Here is a 16295-nt window from a genome sequence, read left to right on the forward strand (position 1 = left end):
CCTCGTTATAAAAATGTCACCAAAAGGCCAATTTTGACATATACGTGCCGTTTTTTTTTTTTTTTTTTTTGCTTTTTTGCTTTGCTCCGCCCCTAAAAGAAAAATATGTTCCGCCGCGCCCCTGCTTTCCCATCCTCGTACATTGTTATAAAAAAACTGATTTTACAGAAAAATCAAGATTTTGTAGAAAGCAATAACAGAATCATTATGTAAATTCATAAAACAGGAATTTTTCTGCAATTTAACAGAACAGGTCTGTTTGAAAGGGGAAAAAGGGTGTTTTATTAAAGGAAATTTGTAAGGTTCCATACACCAAATACAAATTTTCTGTAATTTTACGTGAAATAATGTAAGATTACAGGTGTTCTCGAGACTCTGGTGCAGAACTTCTTTTATTTTAAGAATAAATTTCTTACAGTATACAATTTGTAAATAAAACAGTCTTTCTACCCCCCCCCCCCTCCCTCCACCACGCTTTCCCTTCCGGTTTTCCCCGCTTCGCCGACCATTTCATTTTTCGAACTAACGAACTTTATTTCATTTTCGGATTTACGATTTCATTTTCGGGTTAACGAGCCTTCGGAATAACGAACCTAAATTCCGTTTTCGAACTAAAGAGCCTTAGGAAGAACTAGGGGAGGATCCAGAATTTTCCAACGGGGGGGGGGGGGGCAAATTTTTCGGAGGAAAATTTTGACAAGCAAAAAAAGTTTGGTGAGATTGAAGAGCGCCATCATATCATTCTTACTTTCACAACAGGTTCACATCCATGAAAACTTAATTCGCTTATCCACTTTATGTTACCCATTTCTCCGAAGGAAAAGCAAAAATCTATCCAGCGCATTGATCTCTCTCCAACATTGTATCGTTTTGATATGCACAAAAATATAGTGCCCTATATGAATGAAGGGTCAATATTTTCTTTGAAAAATATAAAAATCAACACTACTTCGTATAAAGCTGTGCAATTTGACCAAAAAAGTGCTGGTTTTCGTATGAATTCAGCCTTGCCTTCGCTTAATGACTATTGTAGTAACTTGAAGACATATGATTTTTTTTTTTTTGGGGGGGATGATTTGTGAAAAAAAAAAGGTTTTAAATAGGGAATATATATGAGGATGAAGGAAATGGAATAGAGTCAAAAAAAGTTTCATGCTTGACTTAGTATTTCTTCATGTTCTTGTTAGTGTTCAAACTTGTTTCACAGGAGCAGTCATGGTAATTGTCGACCGGACAAACCCCACGGAATCCTTCGTTTCTAAGAATCAGCTTTGAAAATATTTGTTTTTAAGATTGCGTTTCCGTTTGAGTGGGATCATTCTCTATGTCGTAACTACGATACGAATGTGACGTCATATACCACTCTCGTATCAATGTTACATTATTCAAAGAAATGCATGACGTACTAAAGGAAGAAGAGTTCCGGTTGTTTTGTTGTTAGTCGTTGATGGTCGCCACTTCTCCAATGCGTCGGGGATGGTGGTGGTGGTGGTGGTGGTGGGGGTGGGGGGCGGGTGTTGTTGCATTAAATAGATACCACTGTCGATATCCAGTATTAGGTGGTCAGGAACTGTCCTTCACATACATTTACATATGTTTATTTTGCATTATGAGTTTGATAATCATACGTGACTTGAATAGTAATCATTTAGAGTAATATAAATGAGCAGTTTGAATATATATATTTTAAATATTTTTTTTGTTGGCTTTTCAAGAAAAGAAAGAAAGATTTTCTTTGAGAGAAGTATGGACAGATCTACCTTGTAAAAACGGAAAGTATAATGTCAAATAATGATTTGATATTATATCAAACAATTATTTGATATTATAATTTCTTTTTTTTACAAAGTAAACCTGTTCGTGATTCTCGTCTAGAGAAGACATGAAGTAGCTACCCTTGAAATAGATAATTAATATTGTTATCATTATCATTGATTTCCATTAGTTATCTAATTATCACGTAAATAAAAATATAAGAAAGCATTTATCAAATAGGGGATATGCAACACAGGTCTCGATACAATTATGTAGTACTTCAAGGCCAAGGTCGGATTATGCCCGCTGACTACCTTCTGGCTGACGTGGAGACTGGTCGTCGCAGCCTAGAGGTTACATCAGTGCAGTCATTTAAACCGAGGGATGCTTCTTACTAGAACTAGAATTACAGAAACATTGACGATACGGATGAGCGAGAAGGGTAACCAAAGATGTACCAAGGGGTAGTCTTTGGGCTACGGAGGTGACTTAATCGAGAAAAGGAAACTGAGATACATGTACACTGGAAACAGTGTAGAGGTTCTTTCCTGGATCTTATTCAGATATCATGCGTGAAGGAGGGTAATGATAGCGGCGAATTCAGGGAAGCTCTGACATTTTATCAGATCCACATCCGTAATGCCAAGTAGTCATTATGCATAGGTTTGCTGATGTATTTCAAGATCGAAATACTTATTACTGTTGCCATAATCATTACCGGTGAACAGATTGGGGCGGAGGTATGGACCCGCAAAAATATCACTACTAATGAGGCAAAACGGGGAAAAGAAAAGGAATTGAAAACGTGTAAAATATGATATATTTTCGCGGTTTAATGTTGATATCTAAAGAAAATAGATTGCTGGTATTAAAAAGGCAATTTTTGCTCGCTTGCTTCGTTAGCTAGCATTTTTTTTTCCCCATACATGATGCCTGACCCACTCAAATGTTTTATCTCAGAACGCTTCTACATAAATCATCATCACCACCATAATCACCATAACTATTGTCGTTGTCATGATGATCATCAGCTTATTTATTTAAATGTTTAATAGCGTCAGTATTTTCATTTAGATTATGACTAGAGCATCAACATAATCATTGCTGCTTTGCTGCTTTTCATGTGATGTAAATTTGGACTTATGCAGTGCATGCTTGTGTCAATGAATCCGGGCATCCATTATGGTGTAATTTAGAGATCAATTTTTTTTATGAAAAATAGTCATTTTTTATTACATAAAACGGTTTTATTCAATAAATATTTTTCGTTGGTTGAATACATATTTCTTGCAATTAAGTTTACTGCAAGTCACGTATGAAAGGATGGTCAATAATTTGTGTATTCTTCCTACCATTCATAACTTGGTACATTTTGAATCTTAGATCATAGACAAAGAATACCACCTCATAACTAAAGTCTAAACAATGCTAAGCATATACTCTTCATAATTTTGTTTTTCATTTATTTAAGTAAAAATGTCTTTAACGACATATTAGAGAGTTATCTCCTTTTTTAAAATCTTTGTTGTTATTAATTTCTATATGCTTTGAGACCATCCGTTTTCAAACCAAAAATAAGTCACCCAAAATAAATTTTAAGTTAGTTATAAGACGTCCGTAAAAAATCGAGTCAAAGAAACTCGTGTACTTTATCTTCTATCTTTCTTTACAACTTCGAATTTTACCATGGAGAACGAGGACTCATTTAGATAAGCCTCTTTTATAATTTTGCTTTTTGAGACTGAATGTTTATTTCGGCTATTACAGAGAACCTTCCCCGGCAAATTATTGTTGGATTTGATTATCTGACGCCACGTCTGAACGATCCTATACATGTATAGTGATAGGGTCACGCAAGTTCACGCTGACAACGTACAGACAATGAGATCAATTTCCCTTTTTTTTTTGGTTTTAATCAACATTGAGTGAATGAAATAAATCCTCTTCTTGGTCGTTTGAACAAGGCTGTTATGGATCCAATAACTCGCTTGACTTGCCCGGGAATCTAATTCTGCGATGCTCAAATTCCATTACCAGCCTAAAAAAGGTGAGTATATATTACATCGTGGCTGTCTATTCAATGTATCTTCTTCTTTCTACCTCTCACTACTCTTAACCGTTCCTACTATTATGCCTATCTTTATAACTTGTCTGATTTACTATCAATAAACTATGTTGTTTTGTTGAAGGCATTTTTAACATCGATTTGACATACGAAAAAGTGAGGATATATGAGGAGACTGCGAGTTACATGTATAAATAGGTATAGAAGTATTGGGACAAGAAAATTCATAGAAATATTTTCGTGGGTTACACTAAGCATGCTTAAAGAAAGAGGAAAGTTTGGAAGATGAATGATGGCATAAAGATAGATGGGGACATATTTGAGTACTTAAATGAATCTAAGTGCATTGTTGGATCACTAATATGATGACAAGTAGCTACCACGCTGCCAGACAACAATCGATGACGTCACAGTGCAACACTTCAACATTTATGACGTCACAACGGCAGTAGGTTTGCGTATTGATGATGGAGAGGGTCGCTTGGATCGATACAAACTTTTGATTTAATCAGCGAGAAAGCGTCGACTTCAATCTTCACCATTTAATAATAACAATTCTTATTTCAATTCAGGAGTCAAGTAAATAATCACCATTGATTTATTGAGGAGTGCGGGAACCATGAACTCATCACGAGTACAATAGATTTATAACAGGGTTGAATTGAATGGCTGTATATAATCCAAATGAATCCTCACTATCTAATTAACTCTCTACTCCATGTAACTATTTTTACCGGAAGTAGTGCAGGTATACGTTCACATAGGTGCGTAGGCACCATTGTAATTTGAATCGGATTTGAATAGACGTTGAAATTCCTGAAAGAGTACAAATTAAACATTATACAAACCAGCATACATGGCATATGTAATGGTTCAAAAATAATCCGTGTAAACGAATGCAGTTGTCAATCATTTAAAGTGCATTTATCGTAATTAAGTTTTAATTGAATAACTACAACCAACAAGGAAAAGGGAGTCCAAAATGTAGATAGAACTAGTAAACAAAAACAAAAACGCATGTATTTTGCTTAGAATAAATACTCAGAAAGACCTACTTTGTGGAAAGTATTGTCCACCCCCTGTCTCTCTCTCTCTCACACACACACACACTCCCCGTAGCAAACCCACATTCACACACATCTAAATATTTTAAACATTTAAATCTTAGCGTAATTGGACATCTGTTTATTTCGATGTTTTGCTTTACTTTTTTTCCAAGACAAATTAGGTTTTAAATTTTTTTAATGAAAATTCAGAATAAAATAAATCATCATTCCGAACTTCACGAAGTTATTTTGACATTTGTCACATTTTCGTTGTTTTCACCATAGTCATTTTTATTTCAATTGTTGAACGTGCTTAAATATCTTCCAGGGTGAGCATTCGTCCTTTGCTTCTACCAATAACACTGTCCCCGCCCCCGACGCCTTTTACGAGATCATTGCTTCTCATTATTAGAGATATCTCAAAATGAGTTCGAACAGAATCCAATAAAATGACCACCCAAGTGTTTGCACATATAACAGAAAAGAAAGCCAAATGGCTCTAGAAAAAAATGTAGTTGCTGAGAAATGAGCAAAATAAGCACGGAATTCCATAAAATGTCAGGTACTTTCCCCCCTTGAATATCAATGCACAGGCCAATATATTACCTTTTTATGTTAGTGATCATCAGAAGTATCGGTGTTCAACTAAGATTTCCTGATTTCACAAAGACAAGTTGATTTCAATACAACATATATCTAGATCTGTGACAACATGATGGCAATTAACCTTTTCTTAAAAGCCTTTTCTGGAAATAATTAACGTTGGCTGTAATGATTTTCTTTTACCTATTATCAAATAAAAATACATGATTGTTTTGTTTACATTTTCGGGAAAAGGGTGAGTTCTCATCGCCTACTCTACTAATACAAACAATTATAATAAAAACCTTTCCTAGATAATAACATAATAAATTTACGACTTTGGATAGGCCGTATGTAGTCCCGTGGTGACTGTAATGGCAAAGTATAGTAAATCAATTTATTTAGGAAAGATGAATTTCACTTATCTCTTCATCATCGGGGACCTGGCTTTAACGTACTTAGGCAATTATTTCCACGGACTCATATACAAAAGGACCATATCCCCATTGTTTATTTAGAAGACATCTAATACTCTCTGGTTACACCAAACGACCCGACCCCCAACCGACCAATCATATGCAACTAGTGATGACGTGATCGTTTTGTCGTTCTTAAATATGTTCCGCATGTGTGACAAGAGCATAAGGAATAATCTAACATTAGATATTAATAATAATCAAAAAGTTCATTTGGAAAAATAGTAAGGATTAAAATTAATGAATTGAAAAAAATATAAACTGGAATTTTAAAAACAAATGCATCGTCTCCTGAAATAACTGTATTATGTCGTAAGAAATGTTGCTTTTAGATAAACGCGCTGATTTTGTCGGTCCTCTGGTTGCTTGCTTACAAGCATTCATGCTTTCTTAGCAATCAGGTAAAAAATCACCACCAATACCAATACCAATACCAATTTGAATTGCATTAGCTAAAGTAGACCTTGCCGGGACTTGATAACCAGGCCGTTACGATACCCGCCAGCCAAACAAACAAAAATGTATCAAACATTGACATTTTTAACAAAAATATTAATGATACACTGTTAAAAAACCCTGATTTTACAGACAAAAAAGATTTTGCAGAAAGCAATAACAGAATCATTCTGTAAATTCATAAAACAGGAATTTTTCTGCAATTTAACATAACAGGTCTGTTTAAAAAGGGGGAAAGGGTGTTTTATTAAAGGAAATTGGTTAGGTTCCATATACCAAATACCAATTTCCTGTAATTTCACGTGAAATAATGTAAGATTACGCAATCTGGTAAGATTACAGGTGTTCTCGAGACTCTGCTGTAGGAACTTCTTTTATTTCAAGGATAAATTTTCTAGCAGTGTACTTCGTCCAAGAAAAAAATTGACAAGCAAGAAACAAAGCAAAACAATAAAAAACAAGAAAGGTCTTCATTCTAAGGGGGGGGGGGCACACTTCTCTTTAACGGAATTTTACATTACAAATTTTAAGTGTGTGTCTCTCAAGATGGGGGGGGGGGCACGGGCCGGGTTTGCCCCCTGGATCTGCCAGCGAAGATAGCAAATCAGTTAACACATTAACACTGACATATTTTATTAAAACCGATATAATTCAGGAGTTAGAATGATTCAGAAAATGGAAAATTCAGAGAGTAATATTTGTTTTTTTAATAATCTTTTTGACACATTTCCTCTCGCTTTTCCTGATAAAATAAACTTTTATGTATTTATTTAAATTCAATTCGCATGAGGGTCGGATTGGTAAACAACAGCGTTAATAACTATAGCCTGAAACATGTAAATCATATAGGACGGATAACTGCTGACATGTTTATGTTACAAAGTAGCTTTTAGCTGAGACAAGCCGTCATTCGTAACTTTATCACTTATTCTAAAACAACGTATATGTTATAATTAGACTGATAGAAAATAGAAATCACCTTAAATTACATTGGCATAGGAATATAATTTCAAACGAGTTAACCTTGAGCCAACTTGCCTTCTACAATACAAAAATATCTGAATATAGACTGATTTGTAAAAATGAACAGAATACAGAGATAAGGATTGTTATTTTTCGGAGGATTATTCAGACAGCTTTCCTATTTAATGATTTGCGCATTTTCAAAATATTTCGCCCGGGTATATCATTGTTGCTGACATTTAATAAAGCGGCATATCAAATGATCTTCACCGTTTGTTCAAATAACAATTTATAAACATAATGAATATATATATCAGAAACGATACACATAATTATAAATACATACACTAGAGGCAAGAAGTTTACGTACACCAAGGAAATTCAAAGAAAATTTAACACATACCAGACATCCTAAAAATTTAATGTATCTATAAAATATTTATGACGAATTTGGAATCAAACAAATGAGTATGTCATGCCCCTTCATCGCGTTACTTTGTCATCAGGATCTGAACAATATTTAGGTGTGTCATTTCCCACCCCTCCCCCCAAATCTTCACATTTTAGACAAATTAAAAAAAAAAAATCATATTTGTGCTAGTTACTTCTCAACACAAATATTTCAGATTACACTTTTTTGTTAAATGGTGACATATCACCAAAGAAAATGTAATATAAGTGATATATTTGACATTTATATATTTCTACGAAAAGATGTGTGAAAATATAACAAACAATAGAATACATTTGGCACGAATTTTTTTTTTTTTCTTCAAAGAAAATCCCACTGAAATATGCTTTAATCTCAACGGCATCCCAATCACGTGAAAGCTCTTTGATTGATACCAAATTCGTCATGGTAGTATTCATATTTCTGAAGATATAGTACATTTTACGATGATATATATATATATATATATTCATATATTATACATATATGCATATATATGTATGTGTGTGAGTGATTAAAACTCCAAAGTTTATAAGCGTTTTTCTTTGATGGATTTTGGATTTTGTTCCAACTTTCTTTATTTCATTTATTCCGTTTTCATCTATTTTCACCAAATGCAGTCTGACTTAACATATTGTACTCTGCCATTTCATTCTGTTTTGTTTAAGAAATTGAGTAGTGTTGACCAAAAGAGGCTGCTCTGTCACTTTCCCGTACTCAATACAAAATACATGTATTTACACAAATTCAGTGACACCCTTTCAATAGTCAACTTCTGTTTCAGGACCTCCGCGGTTGTAGCTTCATGAACTTTCACTGAGTTATTATTATATTTGGGTGTTAATAGTTTGTATACTCATTTTATTTTCCAGTAGTTATAAATGTAGCACTATTTATCACAAGATATTTTGGGGGATTCCGCTTTGCTTTTGACAAGTATGAAATTATCCTATATCCACAGTTTTTTTTCTTTCTTCCTTGCTCGTGATATTTATTTATTCATTTCATCTTGTTATCATGGTAATATTCCCTAATTCGTGCTATAGTCTTTCATCACAAATCTGTCTTGTGATCTTCAATAAATTTGTCATCACCCGTTGATGACGTCTATATTTCGTTTGACATGTTTGTGAAGATTCATCTTCGAGAGTCTGAGTTGGACTTCATCCGGGTATTCCTGCCCGTCGGTGTAAATTTGAGCAAACATCTCACTTTACAGAGCAAATATCATCACCACCATCGATCAATATATAGAACCACACTCCACAAATATCCTATCCAGAGTAGCCTTCAAACACTGCATGCATCTTGCCAACAAAATAGTTGTCATGGTTTTAAATGCGACGTTACAGATTAAAGCAAAGTAATGAAACCATGACACCTTTATATTAAGACTAGCCGAATATTCATGACATTAGTAACAATTAAAGTTTGTTCAAATGATTATGAAACACACTTGATTGAAATTATACTGTATAAGATTATTATCACTTTCACTAATTTTGCAATTATTGATAACATTAATTTCCGGCTACGATTGATATTGCTATTTTCTTGTAATCGTTACTCTACTCATCATCATGAATTTAAAGTTGTTTGAATATATATATATTATCTAAGTGATATTTTCCCCAAATATTCACACACACAACTTTACCTTAAAAGAATAAGGCATATTACATGCTTTACCAAAGAGTGTACGTGTGTTCTAATCTATAGCTCATTGCAATGAACAGCCAGCACATTGCATCGCACACATACGCACCCCCACACACAACCGTACGCGCGTACCCCAACAACACGCGCCCATATGCGCACACACTCAGTATATATTAGACATGTTAGACCACTCGCCAATTCATATTAACATCCTTCAACGACTACACACCCACCAACGCCTACAAACCCACCCTCACCCACACTTCGCACATACACATACACACTATGGATAGATACCTAATGAAATTAGGTCAGACCAAGCCCAGGTATGGGACGCGATAAGTATCCCTCATTAATCTCTTCGGGTCTATGAAAGGGCTCATTACGCCATGACGAAAATTTAATCACGCGACATGAATATTTAATCACCCATCCTTACTAGTTTATTCATGGTTTATTCAATTTATCATCTCTTATACAGGGCTCTGTAACCTGGCGATGCGAATGCGCCAAACGGTCTATCGGCTGGATGATGGATGAATATTCCATCTCATGGTGATGTAAGAGGGCAAGGATGGCTATACCGAGTACAGAGTTAGGATCGTATATACAGCTACCTTTGGCGGATATTATCAAAGGTAAAATAGAATAAACAAATTAGAATCATTTTTTTTGTATTTCGATTTGAAAGCAAAATATCGCAAACGAGTTTGAAGTGATGAAAGCATCAAATGAAACATACAAGAATAATTTGGTGCCCCAAGTTATCTATTATTGATAATACATTTCATATGCAGACAAAATTTTGAATGATTCTTAAATTTGTAAATTCTATTCAGGTGCTAAAAATTATTCGATGTCCCTTTCGATAAAAAATATCTGAGGAATGAAACTAGTAATTTTCTAAGCAAATATCAAGGGCCTCCTTTTAAAGTAGGTAGTCCTGTGTTGCAATTCTGTTTGTTAATGACAGGTACATTATGTTAATGTTTCTCATGTGTTTTAAAGGGATACTTGAATAAAAGAGCACTCGGAGAAAAACATATTAGGAGGGTTGATGCACTTCATTCTTACAGCACAGATCGAGGTGTAATAGCAAGAAAGAACACTTAATAGATGTGCAATGCATGAAATATCATAATTTTATATATTTTTTCGTTATAGAAAAATAATTTATACGTGAGAAAATGATTAGCCATTAGTGACGTCATAATAACATTTGCTAAATGCACAAAACACATTCACGCTTGTACAAATATCGTATGGAAAACATCTTACGCGTTATAATGATCTTTCCAAGATGTTTGCTCTGTGTAAAACAAAATTGAATCTGGAAATAAAGATGAAATTTCCTCGCTAACAAATTGTCATAATTGGATGGAGACGTCTTAAAGGTCACTCTTGAAAAGAGGATTGTCAATTTCGGAGGATTAAAAAATAGGATTTTCATTTTGTGTGTGCATTACTTGAAAGGGATTTTCGTATTTCATAAGGAGTCAAATTGGACGTTGGTAATGCATACGAAAAGAACGATACTGGTAGTAATATATTGCATGATTGTAAACGATATTGATGTTCATGTGCTTGCGATGAGTTCATGCTAAAAGAATGTCTTTTGAAAAAGAATATATATTTTTACGTCTTCGAGATGTTAGATGAGGTAATTAGTAATTATAAACTTAGTGAAAACCATCTATTGCCTATAATGCTGCCAGGATTGGTATAAACATGTAGACATTTACCAGAATAGCAGTAATCGCTTTAGTTAATATTTGAAGAGTTTGGTTGCAAAAGAGGTTAGATCCATTTTGGACCATTCGGAGAAAAATCACGCTTTTTTGTTCTCCCATATTGCAATATCAAATGGATCCAATTCCTTTTGAATAAAATTTCTTGGCCACTTTTATTCACGTTTTAATAGGAATTTCAAACTTTCTTTGGTATCATCAGAGCCTCTAAAAATATTTAGGCTTATACAAAAAAAAAATCATAAAAAATATATATATCCCCTTTTGACAAATGAGCTCTTCAAAAGAGGTTGTTTGCATAAGGGGTAAGATCCACCCCTAAGAAAGTATTTTTTTGTAATTCTCCCACATTGCATTAAAGCCATTATTCATATGCGAAACTAAACTTCCATGATACCCTACCACGTGAACATAAAATTGGGTATAAAAGAAATTTAATTTTCTTCATATTTTCTTAATATTCTTTTCCAAAAAAAATATTGGTGCATCTAAACCCTTTTGCAAGCAAACTGAAATGGATTAACCCCTTTTGAAAACAAAAAAAGTAATTTTTCTTCACTTTATAATGAAAGGGAAATTCAATTTCTTTTTGGCATCATCCTATAGAGCAATTAAAAGTCTATACATTGACACACAAAAAAATGATGAAAAATGGATCTAACCCCTTTTGCAATCTATCTCTTCATTTACATTTTACGCTTGATTAATGGCAGTTATCTTTTATAAAAAAAATCGCATAGATCGTGGGTGAAAATCGTTATGTGCGGTCTTATATCCCATAGGTTTCCTTTTGAGGTTGAATTCGAATGCATTGTTTGAAATTATATCAGTCTGTATTGTGAAATAATATAATCAATATCAGGTGTATGATAAATGTACACTATTGCCGTTAAATTAGATTCCGGATAAACATTTCAAAATGCATTTTATATAAGATGAACTTTTAAAGTCAGGTTATTTTGGCCGATAAACAGCTTAAACCATCATCTTTCAATTTTGTTTAATTCATTGTTGATAGTTAAAAAGGCATAGGTAGGTAATTAGTTATTTCCTAATTCTAATGAATCATAGGGAGAGCGAGAGGGAGGGGGGCTGGAATATGACGGTTAAATGATGAAGCATTAACTACCATAAATTTTTAAGATGATGAAAACAGGACATTATTTTTATTGGTTATTACAATATAAAGTAGTTTTTCAATACTTTATTTCTCAACAGCGACATACTCCTACACATACATTACGGTTAGGAAATATAAGCAGACTTTAATGCTTTAAACATGACTAAGTTTGGTGAATAAAAGGCGGGTGAATTTTGCATCCATTTGAGCTCTCATAATTACATGTATTAATCTTTATTTAGTTTTGCATCAGGCAGGAACGAGTCGGGCTCTCATGAATATTTCTCATCTTTATTCAACACAAAAAAAACAATGAGAAGTGCTACCAAATGTGTACTAAAAAATACTTGTGCATTATGTGCGATATATAAATGCATTGACTGAAAGCAACCTTGCAATTACGCGAATAGTACGAAGAGAAACGATCTACAAGCTTCAGTTGATTTCTAAACGTCATAGTTTAAAATCGAACCGGTAAATAATCTTCTTGATGCCGAATGTCATTTCAATACATTTCCCTCATTTCTCCTAACTATACACCTTGTATTATTTAGCTAGTTACATGCCCTAATAGATAAGATGCATATAATGGAAGAAAAACCCAAGTCAGTGACCTGTAAATAAAACTAAACTACCATGACTACACAGGATGGCGACTTTTCGTTAGGGACACTATACCAACACACCTAGCCGGAGGGCAAAATCCTCCTTTTGGTAACCTTATACTCTGGTGTAATGACAATTTTCATTTTGAACCACGAATATCAAAATGCTATCACCGGGTTCTCAATCAGAATATGCCCTTTTCTGAAGTAGTAGGGTGGCGGACCTTTATTGGACAGCGTGGTAACTGTTGCATGCCGTGGGTCACCTTCCATGTACTCAAACAATATTATTGAAGCTGGTGGAATATAGCCATGGTATCAACGTTTCCTTGTACGTAAATTGAGCAGTCTTTGAATGGTTTTATCCCAATATTGTGTCCAGCAAAATCCCGAGGTGAGGTTCAAGGGAATGAACTTAATATTTTTTTTTATTTTACGATAAAAATAATCCTCAATTTCCCACCACACACATACACAAACTCTTAAGGATTCTAAACTCTATGCATACTTTGAACTCGCCTTTTCGTTATTTTACACCTAGGCCTATTCATTTACATTCTCGCCCCAAATTATCAAAGTTGATTTTTTTTTCTGTGATATCGTATTAATCTGCGTGACGGAATGCACCGAATATGTAATAATATTAATACTAATAATATATAATTTGTGCATAGTGCATTACGCCTTATTATCATAACATCTCAATGCGCTTCCAGAGGACTTGGATATTTTTACCCTTGCTTTATAGTTTGGCGGCCGCAATTATTTACAGCACAATTTGATTTCGATTTTGGTCATTTTTTGGAAGTAGGCATTTGCAAATATTGAGGGGGGGGCAGAGTCTTGAATTTGTGTGTGCTCATCAATACAGACTCAGTACACTGATGACATTTATGTGAAGATAGATGTAAACGAAGATGTCCTCTGTCTGTTAAGCAATTTTACGAAACAGGGCCAGTATTATACTGTTCAATTAGCATGAACACAACGTTTATCAAATTACCAATATTTCAGCTTGAACCCTGTATATATTTGATATACATTTTCACCTTTTAGCCGAGAAGCCCAAAGTATAGCCGTGGCGGCAGATAATTAATTCAAATGAGATTGGCTCCAGAAATAACTACCCCCTTGTTGCATATCCGAAGAGATAATTACAACTGGTCCCAAGTTATTGATGACCGGACTACACATATAAAACAAGAAATAATTTAAACACACTTCATTCAAATTAAGAAATAAAAATATAATAATAATCATTTGCTGCTTGATTTCATTGACGTTGCTTATATTGTTAGTTAAATTTTGATATATCACTGGGGTAGGCGCTGTACCATATTGAATATTAATACTATAAATTGGATAATATAGATGTAAATGTCGATAATTTCGCCTCTAGGCAATATGATCATCTGTGTTGTATCCCCAAGCTAAATCAATTACAGTTTGAGCAAACCAAGTTGCTATTTTTAAGGACACTCTACATAATATGAGTTACTGCCACCGTTTACGTATTTTCCCCCTTTTTTTTTTGAAATTCAAGTCCAATCGTGTTCGTAATGGTTGTATCTGTCTCAGATGCGAATAATTGTATAGAACATGTAGAAGGACGGCCGCATTTCACCTACTGTTCTTTATTACATATTGAATTTACGATTGTATTTAATTTTGTTTGTTTTAATTTCATTTAATTTCATGATATTACATTGATCGACTGATCTTTCTTCCGATAGGAATAGGGCCGATAATAGGTTACGTTCAAAACGAACACGTCTTCAGCATCCTTCCGTGATATGGGGCCCGTTAAAACAAAGAGTTCTGTTTAAACGTTACACAGGAAATCAATTGCAAGTCCCTTATAATGCGCGTTAATTGGTTAAAAACCAAGTTGAGTTGGATTTTCAGAGTTGCGTTTGATTGCATCTCTATACCCCGATGGAAGCAAACGAGCATTTTCGGAGGCGTTTTAAAGGAAAATAGAACAGGAAGGAAGTTTGATAGGCAAGGAGATGAAGTAAAACGGAAGTAAGATATATTCGGGGCTCGGTATGCTATTTCGTAAAAAAAAATCATTGAGGCGAGTATATAGCCTGATGAACTCTTTTCATAAGAACATCATTAAAAATTGATAAAGGATAACTACGCGTTTCCCTTTCACGAATGTCATCACGATCAGATGACTTCAAACCGTGTACGTAATGGGAGTATGCTAATGCATGGCGATTATACCAAATAACACTTTCTTCTGAATTTGAAGGTCTTACATTTTTATTCCGCCGTTTTTAGTGTTTTTTGCTTTTTTTGTAATCTACTTTTAGAAACAATTGTCTGTTAGTATAGAACCTCATCACACATTTACTCAAACACCATGCCGAATGTGGCACCGGAACTTACTATTCGCAATGTCCATTTTTAGATATATGTCAAAAGGCACCTTTTTTCGAGCACAGGTTAAATCTGTCCCTGGCTATGGGGTATGAGCATGTCAAAAGAGCAACTAAGAGGAAAATTTAGGCAAATGAGTAAAATTGTTGATGGCGTGTTCTAATTTGGAGTTCGTTTTGCTTGCGGGCGTTGCCCAACGTATCGTTTAACCTATATACCTTCAATTATAATGAAATAGATATGGCTGTTGGGTTTTGCCTTTCAGTTTTACACGTGTAGGTGCCAGAAGTACTATTGCTGGCTGTGACACCTCATCGTGGAAAATCGCCATTCCTCCGCTGTCCAAAATTTGTTTTAAAACTAACTAGTCGTGGAGGCCGGCCTATATGTTAATCAATGGTAGAAGTTATTCCCAGTTTAGTCCACCTATTGATAGCATGGTTGCAAACTAAATCAAATCTAAAGATTGGGTTTCCGTGCGTGATTGCTCTTTATTTCTTACCTTTGTTTTTATTTATCATATAGACAAATAGGGTGTACGTAATGTTCATATTAACCCTTACATTTTAAAACTTGATTAACCTAGGATTTGTATTTTATGTAGCTAAGTTTGAGCTTTAGCAAAAGTAAATTTCCTTTCTTGGACCTCCTTCCTCTATCTGGGCCGGGCAGATGTTCGTGCTACTTAGGATAGTTTTCAACGAGTTACCAATAACAATAGCCTCTTTGTTAATAGTGATGTCCGTCTCAAGTATGCATTTACCTGTCCTTCCCAAGATTTCAAATTAATTACGTATCCCTCAAGACAATGCCTGTTTCATTATCCGGTTAACAAGTATGACCTCCTTTACATTCCACCTGATTTTAAAATTCTAAAACAAAAGATAGACACCGATAAATAATCTCCTATTCCGTGTCCTATAGGAGCACGTGCACAGGTGTGGGTGTGGTGCCGGATCATTTGACTACAGCAGCACAAGGCCT

Source organism: Lytechinus pictus, chromosome 8 (assembly GCF_037042905.1).
Source record: "Lytechinus pictus isolate F3 Inbred chromosome 8, Lp3.0, whole genome shotgun sequence".
NCBI lineage: Eukaryota > Metazoa > Echinodermata > Echinoidea > Temnopleuroida > Toxopneustidae > Lytechinus > Lytechinus pictus.